Genomic DNA, 23009 nt, shown 5'->3' on the forward strand with positions numbered 1-23009 from the left:
CAAAATGATTAAATAGGCGGGCGCGAGCAGGGAGCAATCAGACGCTTCCATTTGGAAGCGTCATTGCTCCCTTGTGCACATGCACGGCTTTGCCGCACATGCGCACATACTTCATAGGGCGGCATTCATGCCGCCCTCTGAAGTCCTGACCGCACTACCGCACAGGCGCGCGGTGTGCGCGGCCGCGAGCTGAGCTGACTGACAGCTCGCGGTCTTTGCCCGCCCCCTCTCCTCTGCTGACAGGCAGGAGAGAGAAGGCGCGTACACAGTGCCTTCTCTCTCCTGCACACGTCAGACGTATCTTAATAAGTCTGACATGTACAAGGCCTTTTTAGGGCCCTACATGATAGGAAGTCCCTCTGGTGGCCATCTGAGTGACGGCCACTGGAGGTATTCCTATCAATCAATGTAAAAAATACAGTGTTTACATTAGATTGCCTGCAGGGAGCTATAGATATCACCTGAACAAATACATTAAGCTGTAGTTGTTCAGGTGACTATAGTGATTGAAATATGTTAAACTGTTAATAGGACACTTTAACATTTTAACAGAACTTTTTTTCTGTATTCTATGAGGTATATTTCCTAAAGTTAGTACTGACGGTGAATTCAAAGTGAATTTTAAATTCAAGGTATAAATAGCCGATCCGGATACAGCTATGCTTCCAATTCACTTTGGCCTTAAATTTGAAATTCACTTTGAATTTCTGATTGTAGTGAATAACCCTTTAAAACGTTACTGCTCCTTCTACAGCAAATAAACTAAATGCCCCACTTGTTTTGCCTGCTTAATCTTTACATACTCAACAATATACCTGTACAGAAGGTGTATCTTCGTACACAAGAGCACACATTTACTTAAAATACTTGGTGTTTGACCAGCCATTGATTTTCCAAGCCTTGACCAGGGTCATGATAATCGTGGCATAACGTGGAACCTCTCAGTGTGAGTTGGTGTGCAGAACCACATGTTGCACAGTCTTTTAGCACTCAATGGGTTAAGGAAGTGATTAGAACGTGTGTATGTGATATAATTTACAGGCACCAAAGTCTTGAATTCTTATCTGTTTTCCTCTCCTAACAGGAAATCCTAGAGATAGCGCTAAAAACACTGTTCCCCCACAACCCCTTTCCCTGAGCGCAGTTAATAGAATATACTTTGCAGAAGCAGAGAGATAACAGATAGTGTTAGATCACACTGTACCGCTTGGCTGCAGCCCATGGTGTATGTGTCTTTCTCCAAATCTCTGCAAATACTAAGAATGTGTACATGAAAAGAAACATCACATTCTCTCTGCATCCCACGACATGGCGTTTTGGCTACAGTACAAGGCTTCTTGTCTTAAGTTTGATAGCCCTATTTTCGACTGTCAGACTTATCTTAATTATATCATATGTCCTTTGTCAAATTTTAAAATCCATTGTGTCATTTAATGCTTTCCAGACCAATAATCTCTTAGCGCCCATTAACATATTACTTTGTAATATGAAATATCTGATGAGCTTCTTAATCTACAGCATGGGCATTCTGAATAACTACTGCCTTTGTTCTTCTTCCTTTGTTAAACAGGACATTAAGGAATATATTCTTCTTCTTGTGTTACTGGTAACCATGCAAGTCTATAGATTCACAAGTCCTTCCAGAAGGTTGCTCCAGGTATCATAACCACTGATGAAATATGATCCAGCTTAAAATCCTATTTAAAGGAAAACTCCTTTAAATGTTACGAGCCGCTGTAGTGGTTATGATGTTTTACAATGGTTTGCCCTTTTCCCTGGCTCCCTGCCGTGCTCCGATATTACCTGCTGATAATGTGCGTTCATTAATTCCTATTTCATAGTAAAACACAGCACATACAGACTACCGGCACCGTGATCACTTCAAATCCCTTAAGTGGTTGCGGTGCTTGGAATACATTTTTAACCCCTTAAGGACACATGACATGACTGACACGTCATGATTCCCTTTTATTCCAGAAGTTTGGTCCTTAAGGGGTTAAAGAAACACTCCAAGCAGCCTGGACTCTGCCCCTCCTTTGTAAGTAGTCAAACCATTTTGATCAGTTTGGCTTCTTACCTGGAGTCTGCCGGGTGCCATTGCTTGTTTCCACTACTGATGATGGAGAGATTGAAACTCCTGCGCAAGAACTACTTTTAGCATTACTGCACTAAGCCTTTCAATGTAGGGCTTAGTTTATCAGCTGAGACCCCTCAACTCTGAGAACTAAATAAGTTCCTGCACCCAAACACTCCTGGCACCATAAAGGAATCTTGCTTTAAATTGAACATCAAGAAGGATCGTCTTCTACTTGCATCAGTGTAAACATAGCAGTAATGGCTACAGTTTTTATCAGTCTAAATACATAGACAATGTGTATTCTTTTAAGGGGTAATAATAATACCCCTCTCTGTTTCAATAGAGGATTCCGCATTTTAGCTGAAGACAGCAAGGTGACTTGTTAGTGAAGGACTCACCTAAGAGGTTTACCTTGACAGGGCTTTGTCTAGACAGCCACTAGAGGCAGTCTTAATCCTGCAATATAACCATTGCATTACATTGTTTTTACATTGCAGAGGTAAAGGGACAGAGACACTGCCTCCAGACCACTTAAATAAGATAAAGTGGTTTGCGTGCCTATAGTGTCCCTTTATGAATGATATATTTTGTCTCTCTATCTATTCAACCACTAACTACCAAATGGTTTGCAAGAAAAACAACCCCAGAATCTGGGTATTTTGTGAGTCCTGGAAAGTAATGTATAAATGTATTTCTGTTTCGGTATTCATAAGTAATACATTATTTGACGAAAATAAAACAATTTGGCTGGACAGAAAAACTTTTTTAAAACTGTCTACAAAATAATGAAGATACTTATAATAAAACAGTGTTGTAAATAAATAACACTTCTCACTATGTAACACAGACTTTTTGTCTCCAAGATAATCTATAATCCTCTCACATATACATTATCTCATACACAGTCATATTGCCTCTTTGGACACACACGCACAAATACATGCAAACATATTCGCACTCAGATATAGTCCTACAGATACACGCACAAACACTCTGGTGTACAGAGACACACAATGAGAGACAGACTCACACACAAATTGACAGATGCAGACACAACAATCGCAGTGTGTGTCTGGCACAATGTATTATTACCAGTGTGTATGTTTGGCATTGTGAAACTGTGTATGTTCCCAAGAGCGTGTCTTCTGTATCTGTGAGTGTGAAGAATACTGTTGCTAGGGAAGTGGTGAAGTTTAAGTATAAGGGTGACTGTGACAGAGTAAGTGTGACTGAGTGAGTGGCAGAGTGTCTGTGTGTTTGTGTGGTGTGAATATGGGGGTGGCGTGGGACATGGTTACTCGGTGGCGGGTCGTTGCTATGATTGGCAAGTTGAGTTGGGTAGTAGTTTTGAAAGGCTGTATATTTTTTACAACCTCTCCACATATTGCAGATTTTTTTTTTTGGGGGGGGGGGGTTATTTCTTAGCTGAGCATCCCTCTTGCTAATCTTTTCTGAGTGGACCATTCATTTATGCTTTAATAAATTTAAATATTTGTAAACAGCTATGGAAAGTCATGAATAACAGCTAATAGGTTAAAATATAGTGCCTGAAAACCACAGCAGCAGCAGGTGTAGCTTGTGGAATTTGCTGTATAGATTTTTCCATCACCTATCATACTTTTCTTGCTCGTTTTTATGAACAAAGAAAGACCATTCCCATTTTGGTGATAACGTCTAATGCATGTGTTGTCAATAACTTCACTTACTCCCTAATGGAGTGAATGACCCACCCTTGGCTCTCTAACAAGAGGTAAAATGCTTGCTAATTGCCAGGTCAAATAAGGGAAGTCTGAGAGCGAGACATTGTACAATCCTAAGGCCCTCCAGGGATAGGATGGAAAGGTCAAAACAGAGGAAAGTGGTGACACATGGTTGAAAAGTGTGAGTCTTCTAGTGAAGTCACACCGGTTTCTTCTGAGCTTAGTACAGCTTGAAGTTGTTAAACTTGTCCAGTGGGAGTGATTGCTAGAGAATTTAAGAAGGAGAGAGGTTAAGGAACAAGCCATTATCACATTTTCAGTCTAAATCCATCAAATAAGAAATGTTTCCCTGTTAGAGATATTTATTGCAGAGGAACTATTGAAAAGATAGAACTCGGAATGTTCCGTTCATCTGATAATGAACCTGTAAAACACAGACATTTTCTGTCACCTATGTCTGTAATTTATTTTTAGTACATCAGCATGTAAGCCAATTCCTACCTAGACTGTTCCAAAGATCTATAAAATAGTTCTAGATACTTCAGAATTATTTGTTACAGAGGAAAATGTACTATTATATTATTATTTGTTGGAGAACAGATTTTTTTTTCTCAAAAGGAAGGTTTACATTCAACACTACTACTTGCCTGTATCTCTACCTTTCTATGTTCTTTCTTTTTTTTATTGTATTAATTTTTTCTTCATTAAATACATAGAGATTTGTCTCAAAACTCATGGAAGTTAGTGAATTATTGGTCAACAATACATCCATTAGGACATGTCAACATGTATCTGTGCATATTTATATTTTGGGTCACTCAGGATATCTTTGTGCTATTGCCTAGGTGCTAACTGTAACTTTCACATAAAAGTGGCACTGTTGGTGACATTGCCACTGGGGGTCCGGTGGCCGGGGGCAGGCAAAGGTGAGTGCTACTTGCCTGAACCCATCCCTTGTGAGCTCCACCATCATCTTCCAGCCGGTCCTCTCCCACTCCTGGTGCCTCAGCATGCACAAGAGTACAGCTGAGAGATCTATGGAGGATCCTGTGACTCCGTTGGTAGCTCCGGAAGTGTTATGCTTTGTTCCTACTTTGTCTCAGTATATCTATTGACTGAGTTGGAATTTCAGTGAAATTCCAATACAGTCAATATGAGTATTTCATAAAGCGTTTATCTTTATGAAATACTCAATTTTCGGGGGGAGAGGGTGCCGCAGTTCCATTTTGAGCTATAATGGAAAATCTGTAAAACTTTAAACTGTTTTTTTAAACACAGGTGTTTATTGTTTCAGTATTTACCCACGTGACTGTTTTCAAGAAGTTTTTCAGAAAGGTTTTGTGGGTAGGGTTTTAAGTAAGCCTCAGCATTTTGCCTCCTGTAAAGGTTTACACATTCAGATGAGTGTTGACTATTTTATTCATGTTTTTAGTTTTTAAAATAAAAAAAATTACCTTCACACATCTTGAAAGACTTTCATAGATGTCTGCAAGGCGAGGATCGTGGAAGGGCTGTCAGGGTGAAGGGGTGCAGTGGGAAGGTGAGCAGGGTAGAAATGCCCTGTGGGCTACTAGCATGAGAAGGGCTAACAAGGGAGACATGGGCTGCATCATCATTCTTCTGTGCATTCAAATAGCAGATAGAGGTTGCACTAGGCAATTATAATGCAGGGTCTTTGCTATCCCAACCCTGTGTAAGTTTGTGCCTGAGCTGGTGGCCTGCAATCAAGATGCTTCCTAGGCCTGGACTAGTTAATTTGGACATTTTCCAGTGGTTTGCAGCATCTAAGGTAAGCCAGGCTGCCAGCCTATCAGGTGTTTACAAATGACTGCAGTCTGAAATGAGACAGTGATTATGACATTCATAAAACACTCTGACTGTTATTGGTAGCAATGGAAAAAGACCATGGGCAAATTGACAAAGAAATTGTTGCTTTGTACACCAAGGACACTTTAATAAAAGAAACAGGTAGACAATTGACTATTTGGCCATTAGCATGTGAGGGCTAAATAGGGTGTTGTGGGCCTCAGGAATAAACCATGTTTCTGAAAACTTAAAGCGCAATAGGTGTGTTGGGATATCTGTTTGCATAGTTCTGCAGGGGCGAGGCAGCAGTCAGAATTGCATATGGGTGTTGAGTGTGTGAGTGTGTGCTTGTGATGGTGGCCACCAATGGCAATGCTTTCCTGGCCTGGACTGGCTCATTGGGATATATCCCAGAAGGCTGTGGTATTTGATGCTGACCAAACTGCTAGACTACAGTGAGTATCAGTGGAAGCTGGTCCATAAGTGCAGGTAAGTTTAAAAAAAAAATCTAATTTATTGAGTGTGTGTGCTAGAAAATAAACATGCTTTTTGTTATGATTATATGTGCAGTTCCAATTCTATCCTTTATTGATTATTTCAGATGCAACTGGTTATGACCTGGACATAGCATGTCATGGGGTTATTTTCCTAGAGCCCAACAAGTCAAGGGAGGTGGGCAGCACCTCACCATCTTTAAACTTCACCAGCCACAACTGATGAGTATATTTGTAGGCCCTGGAAATGTTGGCCAGTGACCCATGGTGAGACTAGGAAATGCTCATGATATAAATGATATTCATAGCAGTGGATTCCTTGGGAAACATGAGTCTGGATCTTTAAGGCATTGGAACTCTGTGAATGTTCTGTCATACTGTGCATGTCGTGTATGTCTGTGATGGATGTTATATGGATATATAACGGCACACTATGCAACTCCAGCATTCTTCATCTGTCAAATCCATATATATTGCATGCTAAGTGTGAGTAGGACTATCCACATTGAGATCTGTGAAGTACAAATGAAGGCAATTAATGTGTATTTGCCCCCCAGACCAAACTAAAAGCTGCCAGCCCTCCTCTGGCTGTAATACGGTCTTCGCAATGCCTGCTGAAGTGCTTCATGTGTTTCAGGGGTTCCTTTAACGGATTAATATTTTCAACTATTTTGGAAGTTGGTTCTTATATCTATTTCCAGATGAAATTTGCTTTCTAGTGTTTTATTAGCATCTTGATGAAATTATGTAAATATAATATCCACTTAATTTGACTACATCTTTTCACCGGTTTGGAAATAGATTGTAGAACTATTGCCACAGATTTTACTTTTACAAGGAATGAATCCATGTGCTTTCAGTGCAGTGTAGTAAATAAGGCATCCACATGTCTCTTGCAATTGATGAACTTCCTCATTGTGGCAATAGAGGCACCAAAATGTGTATGGTTAATCCACAGAATGTGTTTCCCACAGCATTGAAAAATATTCATAAAAAACTTGATAATATTGTAGCTTGGATTAAAAAGCTATACAATTGGTGGAAACTGCATCTAAAGATTTTGTGTGTGTCATACAAGACAGGACTGTGGAGGGTCATTACACATATCTTATGTGACAGTAATAAATACAGCTCAAATTAAATGTTTGATCTGGATTAATAATTGCTCATGTTTTATATTTGGGAGGTAGATTAAAGATGATGTTTTCCCCTAATTTTAAGATCAAATCTAATTTTCTTTTGTTTTCTATAGGATAGAAAAATAAGGACAAGCTTAATTTTAATCAACTTTATTTAACAGATTTATTTTATTTTTGATAATGGAGGTGTAAATGTTATCAAGAGCTGAATATTATATATTCCCTGGATTATATTTATATATAGTTAATACAATGTTAAACAAAAATCTGCACACCAGTTAAGCCATAAGACTTGCTTTTCCCACAGAAATAACAAATTTGCAGTAATGTTACCACCGCAAAGGATTCTGGGTGGGCATATGCAAATTAGTTCAACAAAGAATCACATTTTGCCTCATTCCATTTTAAACATGGATTCCTCTGAGTTTGTGTTTGCTGTTTACAACAGCTTTGAAACACAACTTAGAAAAAGATGCAAAGCCAGTGAACCACTCATGGACAGCTGTTTCATTGTTAATGCAAATCATCAGCATGAGGTTGGTTACTGGCTTGCTATTGAGGCTTGGCAGTACTTGCGAAGCAAAAACCAAAAAAGTTATGGTGGGGAAAAAAAAGGGGTGATTGAAAACACCTTCCACCTGAAGTATATATATATTGCTTCAGACCTTAGAAAGAGAGGAAATCTCTCGAAAGCTTGTCTTTGAAATATTAGGTTAGTCCAATAAAAAAGGTATCATTGCATACTGCAATACTCTGGTATATTGGCATCTTGTCTACTGAACTAATACAGCTAATCCAAAATCCAATCTACACTAATATATATATATATATATATATATATGATAAGACCAATCTCGCCACATTGCATTGGAGAAGCCTATTTGCCCGCCTGCTGCCTTTAGACTATAGCCCAAATCAAGCATTTTCACATGGGGCCATAGTCTAAAGGCAGCAGGCGGGCAAATAGGCTTATCCAATGCAATGTGGCGAGATTGGTCTTGTCACAATATATATCTATATTATAAATGTGTAATGCCCTATGGCATCAAGACATTAGCAGCAGATTCTTTAAGTCCTGCAAGTTGTGAGCTAGAGCCTCCATCGATGGGATTTGTTTTTCCAGCTCATCCACAGAGACACTCAATCACTTTGAGATCTGGGGAATATATAGGTATAAGCAACACCTAGAACTCTTTGTCATGTTCCTCCTGTTTCTCAAACTATTCCTGAACAATTTTTGAAGTATGGAAGGATGCAATATCCTGCTGCCATCAGGGAATAACATTGCCATAAAGGGGTGTACGTGGTCTGCAACAATCTCTAGGTAGCTGGTATGTGTCAAAGTAACATCCACATGAATGCCAGGACCCAAGGTTAATTATGAGATCATTGCCTAGAGCAGGCATAGGCAACCTTCGGCACTCCAGATGTTTTGGACTACACCTCCCATGATGCTTTGTCAGAGCATTATGGGAGAAGTAGTCCACAACATCTGGCGTGCCAAAGGTTGCCTATCCCTGGCCTAGAGCATAACACTGACTCCACTGGCCTGTCTTGCTTCAATAGTGCATTCTGGTCCAATATCTTTCCCAGGTAAATGATGCACAGGCACCAGGTCATTTACCTGATCTATAAGAAAACATGTAGCTATTCGACAGTCGCTATTCCGTGTGATCAGGCCAGATGTGGGTAGCTTTCACTCCATACGTGCATCAATGAGTCCCAGCACCCCAGTTCACCAGTTGTACTTCTTTGCACTTATTTTGGTAGGTACTAACCACTGTATACCAGGAACACCCCATGAGACTTGCCATTTTGGAGATACTCTGACCCAGTCATCTAGCCATCACTATTTGGCCCATGTCAAAGTCACTCTTTTCGCTTGCGCATTTGTTATGGCTTCCAATACATGAAATTCAAGAAGTGACTGTTCACTTGCTGCCTAATATAACCCACCTTGACAGGTGCAATTGTAATGATATAATCAATGTTATTCACTTCACCTGTTAGTGGTTTTAATGTTGTGGCTGATTAGTGTATATGTTTATATATATTATATATACTCGGAAATGTGAGCAATTTGTAATGTAAATGTTTGTATATATTTTTTTTGGTGCCACATTATTTTCTACTGTTATCTAATTATTCATTGATTTAATCATATTTTATTATTAATTCTTCTTAGGATCTTCTTAGGATTTTTGACTATTTTCTGAGTCCTTATCAATGATTTTCCTTCCTCTTAAATCTCCATAATCCAGTTTATAAATAATGCTTTTATCAAGATATTGCTATGTAATAAAACTCTTGTTCTCAGCAAAATTCTTACGTTTTTATTTTTACTTTCTAGAATTGTGATTCATTCAATTTTAGGGCGATCGCCAGTTCTTCCGAATTCCATAACTTTGAGAAGCTATATGAATCACGAAACAAATGAAACAGACAATAGATGTACAGTTTTGTTTGTACCCTGAATTGACTAACACTATTTTTGGGGGGATGATTCAGTTTCGCCAAACTTAAGTTTCTTGCCATGCACAAGTGGCTATGGTGCTTAGAGTACTCCTTTAAAGTTGTGAGACCTGTATGATCTTACAATGCTTAAACTAAAGTATGTAACAATAAAACTATACAATAAAAGAAGCTACAATTCAACAAAATAAAATTCTCAGAAACAATATATAGATTGATTTATTTAATCTATTGATTAATAGAAGCACGTTTAAAGAAGCAGAGAACTGCACGAGGATGCTACTGACATCAAAGAAAATTATTCCTGTTTATTACATTAGACAATATATGCACCCCCGAAAAATGACTCCATGTATGAACCCAAACATAGCCTATTGTGATTAGGACACAATATCACATATTATATATTTAGGTTATGAATTCCAATGTGATTTAAATCTCTTCTTTATTTTGTTCCTCAGAGCTTCAACAGTAATGGCAATAACCACTCTCAATAAAGAACATTGCGTGGGAGCTCTCCCTGATTATCTGTGATATTTCCAATTGTTGCTTTACCTGGAAAGTAAAAGAAAATTGGTGAGTACTGATGTTTTGTAAACCTCCTCCATGCACACACACACACACACACACACACACACACATACACATACACATACACACATACACATACACACACACACATACACACATACACACATACACACACACACAGTCATGTTCATATATGTGTAACATTATAGTCCCTTTTGGTTTTATGCTATGCTTTACCTTTCAAATACCATTTATGATATTCATGGTGACGCTTTTTGGTGATGCTTATTATTCATTCAGCAGAACACGGGGGCAGCTGCTTGTTTTGGTTCTTCAAACAATGCATCTATGTTTGTCAGAGTTTTGATGGCATTTATAACCTCTGAATGCTGCCCTCTCACTCTTGCAACCCAATCCTTTTGATTGTAGATGGCCACATGGAATTAAATTTGTTTCTGCGTGTACACAAGAGTTTACGGGTGCAGCAAAATGGTGGCCAAATCCTAAATACTTTGCTGTAAAAGTTGAACTAACTTGTCCATCTTGTAATATTGTGGTTTCTTGTCCTCTAGCATGTTTACTGTGTTTGATAGAGTTTGGTATTTGGCCCAGTCAGTGGATCATTATTCCTTGTTTCAGTGACCCTTGACCTGGCCAGTATTATTAATCGTGTTTACTCAGGCTCCTTGCTCTCGACTTTGCCTATGTATCTTTTATCTCTCTGAAGTCTATTTGCATTGAGCGCCGCCCTCCTAATGCTTGGTAATATGTTCTACTCTATTCACATTCTCTGGCCCATTCTGTGTTAGGGTAGAAGCCTATGATTTGTGTGTTGGATCAGTTAATTTTACTTGACACATTTGCAGGCTTGGCCTATAAAAACAACAGTTTGAATCAATTCTTAAGCACTAAACTCTAGTACACAGGTTTGCCTGGACACACATAGGTGAAATCACATGTAATGGGTGCTAGGTGGTACCTTGTGTTAACTTAACCCCTTAGTGACCAGACCACTTTTCAATTTTCTTACCATTTGGGACCAGGGCTGTTTTTACATTTCTGCGGTGTTTGTGTTTAGCTGTAATTTTCCTCTTACTCATTTACTGTACCCACACATTTTATATACCGTTTTTTCTCGCCATTAAATGGTCTTTCTAAAAATACTTTTCATCAGGTCAAACTTTAGAAACTATTTAGCATGGGTGTTTTTTGGCTATTGTAGATGCGTAACAGATATTGGGGTCAAAGTTAGAAAAAGTGTGTTCTTTTACATTTTTTCATCATATTTTCTAATATATATAAAAGTATTTATTTTATAGTAAATTATATGATATGATGAAAATAGAAAGACCATTTGATGGCGAGTAAAACGGTATACAATATGTGTGGGTACAGTAAATGAGTAAGATGAAAATTACAGCTAAACACAAACACCACAGAAATGTAAAAAGAGCCCTGGTCCTTAACGGTAAGAAAATTGAAAAATGGTCTGGTCACCAAGGGATTAATATCATCCGCATTTTGGCCAGACAAACCTTTGATTACTGAGCATGGTGGGGGTATGAAGCGGGTGAGATCTGTACAGCAATTGCAGCCCAGTCACTAGTTTTTTCTTTCTTTTTTTAAATTCTTTATTTTTTACTCAAACTCACTGTCATAGAGCAATGACTGTTATGAGGTTAACACAATATAAAATGCACAGTAATGTGCATATAGTCAGTGAGCTGAGGTTTTTTTGGGTTTACAGAGGCTAGGTGACAGATCATTAATTCTTGCCTGCCAGTGGGCCTGTGGGACTAGCGCTGTTGAGTACGCGGCACTTGTAAATTGTGAAGCCAATATATAAGAACATGCTCACAATTAGTAAGTGTGTAGGCCAACAGGCCGGGGTGATTATATAGGTTAGGGTAGTTGAAGATGAGGGGAACTCAGAGTGGTACTAGAGGGCCCCTGTAGAACTGGTATGTCTTTTGGTAAACATTAGGTGCTGAGTACGGGGGGCTGCTATCCCTGAATTTTAACACCTCAATGCATCTGAAAGGCATTATGCCTATGGCGCTTCACTGGTTGAGGTTCGGGGGGGGGCGGTGGAGGGGGTGTTGGTCTTAATGCCATCATTATTGAGTTTGCTTTGTTCTCTAATGAACTAAACATAAATCATGGTAAAGATAAGTAAGTAAGTTAATAAAGTTAGTAAGTAAGTTGACATAAGGTGAACTATGTACAGTCCTGAACTTTTATAAGTGCAATGTGGGGCAGACTGTGGGAGTTCTTAGGTAGGTGCATAGGCATCTGCTTCAACCCACTGAGGTATGAATGGAGTGATGTTCTTCGGGTCCTATCTTTGGGCTGCAGCCATGGTTTTCTTTGGTCACAGAGAATCTTGAGGAAGGCCAAGGGTCTCCAGGTGGGCATGTGCTCCAGGCATACCTTGATTTGTGTAAGTGTTGCCTCCGTGTGTGATCTGGAGGATACGTGGTGACCTCCAGCTGTATTGAATCTCATGTTCTCGGAATAGGGAGGTGAATGGTTGCAGCGATCTTCTCCATGATAATGTCCTACCGGAGATGTCCACATAGAATGAGATGGTCATGCCTTCAAATGCATACTGGGAAACCCCCTAAAGCGAAGTCATCAATGATGATTTATCCTTCATATTTTGGAAGTGTAATATCAGATCTTTTGTGTCAAGGGCTGTGTCAAGGGCTTTCTTAGTTTTGGGTATGCAGAAAACTCCATCTAGGATGAAATTTTTAGCATGTTTAGGCAATAATAGCGTGACAGTGCCTTACCAGATGCGGGAGTTCCACCGCCGGTATTTCCTCTGGAATGTTTCTTATCTTGAGGTTCTTCTTGCACCTCATATCTTTCAGAGTTGCAAATCTCTGCTCAGACAGGGCTTGCTATTGTTGCAGGTACTGCATTGTAGTTTCCACAGTGGCTATTCTCCGTGCTTGGCAATCAGAAGATGCTTCTAGGGTGCTTCTAGGGTGCTCAGTCTGTCCAGTGGGATCGGTGCGGAGGGAGGCCATGTCGGCCTGAATATTCTTTTGCAAGTTGGTAAGTAGATCCCTCAGTGCCCCGTATCGTGACAGGTTAGGAATCTGGACTCCGTGGGAGTTGGTGGCCGTGAAGGTAAGTCCACAGCCACCTCGTAGAGCAGATCTTCTCCTTCTCCCAGATAGTTGGCCATCTTTGGCCCAGCCACTCCATGTACCTGACAAAGCATGTCTCCTATATTCATGCCCAGCTGGGGTTTTGACGGCTTCTGCCACTTGTTTTTTCTGCCCATGTTCGTCGGATCAACTCTAAGACCCGTTTCAGGGCTGTAAGTCTGGCTTAATCGATTGTTAGCGATAATCAAAGTTGGAGCACATGCAGTGTGCGACCGTTTGTTTCAAGCCCTAGGCTCCGCCCACCAGTCACTAGTTTTTAATCACAGTGAGCAGCTGATGGCTGCTAACTGTTTACTCTACATGCACTTACTGTTCCGTAGATATGTTTTTACTGTTTAGTAGATATGCCCCTCCACCCGCTGTTTAGATGACAAGCACTCAGAGTTTGATAGACATATACTCAGTGGTTTGGTGACATGTCCATACTGTTCAGTGGAGTTTTGGTGTTTCTATGCATGAAAACTCATTTATCAATATCCATTGATATATTTATCAATATCCAAAATTGAAATTTTCAATAGAAAATATACGATTGATTTTCAAAATTACCTAAATGACAAAGTCGCTTGAATCGAAATTTACAGCCCCTGATAAGCCTTAAATTGTTTTTAGATCAAGGAGCATTATAGGGTTAGGAATACATGTTTGGATTTCTAACGCTGTATTGTTCCTTTAATATAAGACACATATAGAAGCCCAAACTAGAGTGTTATATGTATTGACTGCACAGCATTTTCTTAATAGTCATCCTCTTTTACCCCCCTTACTATCAGTCTGGTATTGATGGTTTACCAGCGGATGTCTGGTAAGCGTTTATCATGGATTAAAGTGTGCATATGTTGATGCCAATTAAGGTAGAATGCAGCCATCTTTGCTTTTTGATGGTATCCACCACATGATATTTTCATGCAATGCCTGAGTACTTTAAAATTTATTGCTAGTCCTTAAGATTGCTGTCTCCTATAAATCCACAAAACAAGTTCCATCCTCCCTTCATCTTCACCCAGCAGTTTTACACACGAGCAATGAGGAAACATTATTGTATTGTATTGTTACAGACAGAGCTCAAATGTGTGAGGCAGATGTGACCACATTTATAGCCCTAAATTACTTTACCAACATTTTTTTTATATATGATACTGCAACTTGATTCCATGCTCCCCCTAGTGGGATAACAGGTCATAACTACTTCAAAGTTGACACAACAGAGTTCACACATTATTATTTTGCAGAAAGCATGGAAATAGTTTACATACAAGTCGAATTCTTCTAGTCTCTTCTGTTTACCATCATTTGATAAGGAAAATGTGTTTCTAATTTGTTGGAAAAAATGTAATGTTCAGAAATGCATGGAAATGCAATGTAAAGGCCTATGTCATAAGTATTAGTTACAAAAATGTCAGACATTTTCACAGCAGAAGATACATAAAACAGTGGGTTTACAAAACCTAATATGACAAACACCATCAAACTGATACAAAAGGTTTTAGAGAGGTCTTGTTTAAATTTGACTTTATATGTAAAGAGGAGTGTATGTTCCTAGTAACTGTATATTTACCATAATTGTTGTATTAACCCCTTCACTATCAAGCACTTTTTATACTTTTTTGATAGAAACATTTTTAGCAAAACATTTATTTAAAGCTAGGAACGCATAGCTTTAAACATATCATATCGCTACATTTTTTTGCACAGCTTGCTTTGACGACAAACTTAAAAACGTAAAAATTGTAATTCTGTAAGCGTATTTCTTATTCGTTCATCCTTTATAAAAAAAAAAAAATAATAGTTGGGGAAATTAAAAGTTTTACATAGTATGCAGTGTCTTTTGTTGCAATATTTCACACAGGGTCTGAAATGTTGCACATAGCAAAACTTCTACCTTTCTCACATACAGTAGGTGTGACAAAAATAGATACCTTAATTATAGGCATTAGCAAGCACCCTGAATACATTACTAGAACATCTTACTGAAAATGGAAACAGAACCTAAAAAGAATGTCTGCAGTAGGTGTGTCAAAAAGATTAATAAAAATGGTCAAATACCTTGATTATATTTATTTGCAAGGACCCTGAATGCACTACTAGCACATTTTACTGAAAATGGCAACATAATCTATAAATAATATCTGCATTTGAGCATAATATCCAGATCATATCTTTCTAAAATCAAGGTATTTAAAACTGCACTCTTTCATATTTTGGACTAACAGTGAAATTGTAGAGTCCATTCATTCCATCCCCTCCTGGACTGTAGGAATAATATGACCCACTGAATCTTTCTTTACTGTTTTAAAGCAGGAGTGAGCTTACATTTTCATCAAGTTTGCAGGTATTATATCAATGACTAGTGACTTTTAGCAGATAGTTTTTCAGGCTAGTTATCATAACTAGAATATATGTGAGGGTAAGTAATACACTATGTACTAATTTTCATACTCAAAATACATGAAAATAAAAATGTTTATACTCAAATAGGAATTGAAGGGGATACTTAAATGGCAATGTTCTACAATTAGAAGAAAACGTAATGTGTTTCTTTCACAATAGTTTTATATAGTGCTGGGCAACAACACAAATCATATCCTCAAGGGAATTTGTCACCATATCCCCAGGAGTGGATGGCATATTCCGACAAGGATAAAATTTGATGAGTTTTTGCTCAGCCATACAGAGCAGAATATAAAAGTAAATCCAGTGTATGGTGCAGAAATATTTAAAGGGACACTATAGTCACCTGATCAACTTTAGCTTAATGAAGCAGTTTTGGTGTATAGAACATGCCCCTGCAGCCTCACTGCTCAATTCACTGCCATTTAGGAGTTAAATCCCTTTGTTTATGAACCCTAGTCACACCTCCCTGCATGTGACTTGCACAGCCTTCCATAAACACTTCTTGTAAAGAGAGCCATATTTAGGCTTTCTTTATTGCAAGTTCTATTTAATTAAGATTTTCTTATCCCCTGCTATGTTAATAGCTTGCTAGACCCTGCAGGATGGTGCTTGGACGCCCCCCCCCCCCCCCCTCTCCCCCATAATTTACATTTTCCCCACCCCTTCCTGTCAAGGCCGCACTTTGACAGACGCTCACTTACTGACAGACGCACACTCACTGACAGACGCATACACTCACTGACAGATGCATACACTCATTGATAGACGCATACACTTATTGACAGATGCATACACTCATTGACAGACACACACTCTCATATACACTGACAAACAATGACATACACACACACACACTATTACTTGGACACGCACTGACAGATGCACACACACTGACAGACGCACGCACTCACTGACAGACGCACACACTCACTTTTCAATGCTTTCCTATGGACGCTCTGCGTGCTAATATGCCTCAATCATTGCCGATGCGCCTCTACTGGCTGTCTGGAAGACAGCCACTAGAGGCTGGCTTAACCCCAGATGTAAACTTAGCAGTTTCTCAGAAACTGCTATGTTTACATCAGGCAGGGTTAACCCTAGAGGGACCTGACACCCAGACCACTTCATTGAGCTGAAGTGGTGTGGGTGACTATAGTGGTGTGGGTGACTAATGTTTTCAAAGTATAAGAAACTTTTTAATATTTTTAACAGTGAAAAATAAAAATAGATTTTTTTAGTCATTTTCATGATATAAGTCACGCCAACCTACTGCCAGCCTAACACCTGTCATACATTTTAGAGTTGCATACTCCTATACATACATTATTACCAGTTGCATATGCAAAGTAGAGTTGGCATGTAACAATACAATGTGCATTATTGGGGTTAGTTAATTAATTAGTTAATTGCACTGTTAAAATTGTCTTTTCCTTTTTGTGTTTTATTTTGTATTGGCATCTTGGAGAAGTGGGACACTGGCTGGGTGAGATAGGACACTGATGTTTTATTTAATGCACTGATAAATATGTCTCAATTAAAAAAAAAAATACCCAGGTAGGTGCCTCTGCTGCACCAAAGCCTTGAGCACTCAAAAAGGTATTTACCTAGGTAAGTGTGCCTTCACCTGCAGCACAATAAGTCCTCATCTTCAACCACAAAAAAGTCATTGAGGTGGGCTTGGAGTAAGGGTAGAGAAAAGTATTTCTCAAGTGTATTGTACACTGATTTTACACATACAGTTTATCATATTTATTATTTGTTTAATGTTATTCATACATTTAGTGTCTGTCGTTTTAAGTGGGCAAATACTCTTGTTCCATATATAATAAACTTATGGATAACATACAAAGAGCATGTATGTGTAAATATACTATAACAAGGGGAAAAACTATGTTTGACAAAGACTGTGATGCAAGAGGCCTGCTGTGGTGATTGAGCACAGGTCCCATTTCTGTCACGCCTGCTCTATAACGTATAATTACATTGTATTTCCTGATGTAAGCAAAGCAGCTGCAACGTGTTTAGCAATACCTGTGAAATGATGTTTGTTATTACAGGAAGTGTACGTTCTGTATATATTTGGAGACTTTCAAATCACATTTCTCTTTCCTCTATGTAATATAAGTATATTCTAAGTACTTTAATGTTTTGGACTTGCTTTTTACTCTATATTGCTTAGTTATATATAAACTACAAGAGATACTAGTGCCTTAGATTATTGTATTTGTCTTATCATCTTCCATTTTCAACTCCACACATTGAATACTCTCCCCTTAGAGTAAAGTACGGAATCGTTATTATGGGTTCCAGTGAGCCAACATTTAACCCCTTAAGAACACAACTTCTTGTATAAAAGGGGATCATGACAGAATATTTCTGTCACGTGTCCTTAAAGAGATAACATTCATAAATCCTTTTTGCATGTAAATGACTCTGATTCTCCATCATATTCTACCTCTACAGCAACCTCTACTGCAATATCTGCACTTAAAGTCATTTCACTTGTATGCCCTGTTTTTAGAAAGCCCTACAACCCAGCACTCAGCCTTAACCCTCCACAATTTAAAGCAAAATGAAATTATTAGATCTATATACTGATTTCACATGTTGTGTTAGTTGTATAATTTGCACTTCCTGTTCTGAATTCCATTCCCACTTTGAAAGTAACCTCTACAGGTCAGAACCTTACTAACCTAACATTTTAACATGGATATAACCCCTTTTTATACTCTGTGACAGTGTAACTAGAACTGCATGAATATACGTGGTTGGGAATATCTGCGACAGGGATAATTGCACCACTAGATGGTGGGTTGACATAGAGATTCAGTGTTTTCAGGAGACATTTAAAGCATTCAGGGTGAAGAAAAGATGGTGCATTTATCTATACCTTCTACCACGCGGAGGTACATGAAGCTGGATCAGTTTATTAAACTTTATTATTCTTCGGACTAGTTTCTTGATATAGGACAACTCCTCGATAACTGTATAATGTGTCCTATTGAAAGTCTCTCTTTATCATGTTCCAGTAGTACTTGATAATTATACTTGGTTTATTTAGCTGTCTAATGCACTTGGATATCCTATTAGAACGAAGAGAAAACCATTCTGTCTCTTCTCATACTATAGACAAAAACTCAAGTTATAATACTATATAAACCTGCCTTGTAGCAGCTAGTTCCAGCTGTTTTCTGGGCTGGTAGTGTTGGGATTTGCAGTTCCAACAATAGATTTCCAATCTAGCGTTATGCTAACTGGCAGTAAACAAACTGCTATTCAAATCAGCGAAAGTTCCGAGAAATTGCTGTATTTTATGGTGATTACTTATTTAAAGATAAAATCTTATATTGTACGATTATTTAACGAATCAGGAAAAAAACAAAACAAAAAATATTTTAAGAAATCCCCAAGTATTGTGATCGAAAATGGTATGTAAGTTTTTTTTTTATCATATTTAGATTTTTTTTCAATTTTGATAAGCAATTTATATCTACTTAATTGTATTAAAACATGTCCTCCAGATAATGAAATCCCTTTTTCATGGTGTTGTTTTGTTTGTTGGCCAAACATATATATGTGGACGTTGAGCTTGTTTTGAATACCCTTATTATTGATACATTACCTTATAGCATAGTTATAACAAAAAAAATAACAGGAAGGACAAAGTTAAGGGGATGACTTCATGTATTTTAACTTCTAACATTTCTAGTCATTTCCTTTCAAGAAAAGTCAACACTTTTCATCCCATATCAGGCTCTTTTATCTCTCGTCAGCTCTGTGTCCCCAGTACTTCTCCCCCTCCCAACAACTTCTTTGTATGTTCCCACTACGGTGGGCTCCGTCTGTTAAAAGCCATCTCTGTTTGTTTTCGGATGACTGGCGCGACACAGGGGCACTTCCTGTGCAAGCAGGAAGCAGCCATTTCCCGTCAATTTCCTGTTTCTATGACAACCAGACCTCAGAAGCAGGAAACCCTGACCCTGTTCAATTGGTTGGCTATGAAAGGAACACTTTTGGGGAATTCATTGAAACTTTTTTTGCAATTTACTGTATTTTTATTTTGGAAGAGTTGGCATCTTTATTGTTTAATTTGTTAAAGTGGAAAAAAAATGTATTTTACAGTCAAGTCTCAAAATAAGTTAATTTGTATTATACATCTTGAGATAATCGGTATATTCAAATATGTGATCAGCCTAATACTTTGATCTATATTAGATGATTTGTGACAATTTGTATATCCAAACACATGATAATTTTATTAGTAATAATGGCAAGTGTATGGTGTGGTTTGATTAATAAATAATAATTATTATTATTTTTATTATTATTACTACTATAACTTCATGAGACCACACAATTCATTCTTGGACAGATTTGCAATTTCTAAACCTGTATAAAAGACAATAAATGCTCCTTAATTTCTAGAGCCCTTTCCTTAAACAACCACTAGAGGCAGTCATGTAGTTGAAACTGAGGCCGAACGTGTCTACTAATTATTGTTTTTATGATTATTACTAACATAGCGCCAATATATTCTGCAGCATTGTATAACAATAATGCATACAATAAATGCATACAATAAATAAATCCACACAAGAAAATGTCATAAAACAAGTTAGACCTATAGGAACATGAGAACAATAGCCATGCCACCAAGTAAAACATTCGGTATTGCCATTTTTTATTAAGTGACATCCTTCCATACATAGTACAACATCACCTTCATAATAAAAAGCCATAGTATGTCTCCTAGCCACACAAATGACAGAGGAAGAGATATTGTCAGTTCAGTTACATATGATTAGCATCAATGCCTACTTGTCGAGCAATAATTATTTTCTGCAAGAGTTATTGTAGTGTTATCTTAAGTGTCAACCCATATCAGGCAAAGACAGTGACTCCTTATTTTATTTAAAGGGACATTATAGTCACCATAACAACTACAGCTTAATGTAGTGGTTATGGTATCTAGAGCCTTATCCCGCAGGGTTAAACACTGCATTTACATACACTGTGTGGAGATACTTAATGCACGCCATAATGCATTCATTCAATGCATTGCCACGAGGAGATGCTGATTTGCACAGGACGTCGTTTTGCCACACATGCGCAATAGCCTCCCAATGCTTTCCTATAGGAAAACATTTAAGTTGGCTGAGTAATCAAATTTGATGATCTCAGACATGGAGGCGGGGTGAGGCGGGGCCAGCCGTGGTGAGACCCGCAGAGCATGGGAAAACAGGTGTGTAAACTCACCCTTTTAAATTAAAAGGAGGAGGTCCAGTGACCTAAACAGTAGTTCTGCCACTATAGTGTTATGAATACATATATGTTTGTGTTTTCCTGATACTATAGTGTTCCTTTAATTGTAGGTTTGAATGTGCTTTCACTTCTAGTTAATAATAACTGTGTGAATCTGTAAAGCCAGTAGTAAATCCAAACTTGTATTCCGCAGATCCACATCTGCAATGCATACTGGCCAACACACATTTGGAGCGTGCAGGCTGTGAATAGATTGGATTCAGAGTTTCAGTAAACATTTCAGGATGTCCCTCCAGCTGCTTTATCCAGTAGTGACAATTAACCCTCTATACTCCATTGCACAACACAACACTCTGAGAGTTAAGACTATTGCATGCAAGTGTTTTGCTACCCCAGCCTAGGGATAAGAGGGACAGCAATGAGCAATATTATAATTCATAAATAGCCAAAAACAAAACATACACTTAATTTCAACACATAGGAATAAGGGATGCTGAGGACCTTGCTCGAAGGAGCTCACAGTTTAATTACAAAAGCAAGAAAAAATTCACCGTTATTAAAATTAGAATTTTTGTAATTCCATGTAAATTTCTAATTTTAAGCCAAAATGGCTGATCTGGAAATGTACTCGACTTTAAGAATTATTTTTAAATTGGTCTAAAATATTTCATTTGCCTTGAATTCCGGACAATTTACATTTTAGTGAGCAACTATGACAGATCTATTTTATTCTTAAAACTGTAAACTGTATGGAATTCAAAATTCCAAGTGAATGTCAAATTGTAGACCAGAATAACTAAACTGAACACATCGCTGTCAATTCACCCTTTTGACCTAAAATGTTAAGTTCGCATTGAATTTCTAACAAATCAAACTTTATTGAATAACCCAGTATGAGTGAATATAAACAAGCATGGAGGAGTGGTATAAGGATATCGTATGTTAGCACCCTGACTCCATAGGTATGGAATTAGTTGTTATAGTGTATGAATAAAAAGGCTTTGCCAATTCAATTTTATTACCTATGTTGATTGGATAATAGTTTCTGCTCTACAGTCATAGTCTATTTATGAGTAGTTATTCACACTTTAAATTGGCCTAGTATTTGTCTAAGATTACTTTTGCAGTTTGTATTGTACTACATAGTAAATGTCTCTCTTTTTTACTACATTGGTGAGCTATTTGTTTTTTGTTTTTTTTTCCATTTAATTCTTTTTTTGCACTGACTATTTTGTGATAACATTTCTGTTATTTAATCTATAGACTAATTTATTTCCGCCCAAAAAACTGGATACCAAACTTAGGGCGTGATAACAGATATACTTTAAACAAATATTTTTGCAAATGTCCTACTTTTCATTAAAGCAGCATTCTGTGCAACAAAAAGAATTCATCAGTTTGATAATTTTGTATAAAATAACATATCACACTGATAAACATTAGAAAAAGAGTGCATGCTACTGTAATAAATCAATTTAACTTATTATAGTAAAACAACAACAAAAAGCACACAACTGCTGAAAATCATTATACATAATTTATTTGAAATGCCTTTTTTTCACTTTGTCCATGGGATATCCTTGTGCATCTTATCCACACACACGATTACTTCTTCAAAAATTCAGTTGAGGTTAAAATTATTGACACTTGGAAATCACATGGTTGAAAAATATGCAAAATCCTACCAATATCTGGTGTTTGGAATATACTTGTGGGCCCACTCCAGAGGAAACAAGATCTGTGCCAAAATGTCTCCCACACTAGGATGCAAATTTAGCGAGCACAGTATAAATAAATGATTAAAACATATGCTAAATATGTGGCTTTCTTTGTGTTTATTTACTCTCGAGCCTAAGTTTACATTAGCGGTTTAAACTTTAAATTTAGCTACAGAGTAAATTTTTCTTGTATGTGAAGCAGCAAGTTAGTCATTCTGAGCCTTGATAACTCTGTACTGA

General features: G+C 37.8%; 1 protein-coding gene across 3 annotated transcripts in view; it reads left to right on the forward strand.

Annotated features, from left to right (window-relative positions):
• HDAC7 (histone deacetylase 7) overlaps positions 1–23009 on the forward strand; it is a 288082-nt gene that overhangs the window by 65729 nt on the left and 199344 nt on the right. For 2 of the 3 annotated variants that reach the window (XM_063428246.1, XM_063428264.1), the window contains exon 2: positions 10150–10264. The gene's annotated coding sequence lies outside the window, so the exon portion shown is untranslated. Of the gene's footprint in view, positions 1–10149; positions 10265–13228; positions 13280–23009 lie in introns of those variants that run through there. The other variant, XM_063428254.1, reaches the window with a different exon arrangement.

This window comes from Pelobates fuscus, chromosome 1 (genome assembly GCF_036172605.1).
Source record: "Pelobates fuscus isolate aPelFus1 chromosome 1, aPelFus1.pri, whole genome shotgun sequence".
In the NCBI taxonomy this organism is placed as follows: Eukaryota; Metazoa; Chordata; class Amphibia; order Anura; family Pelobatidae; genus Pelobates; species Pelobates fuscus.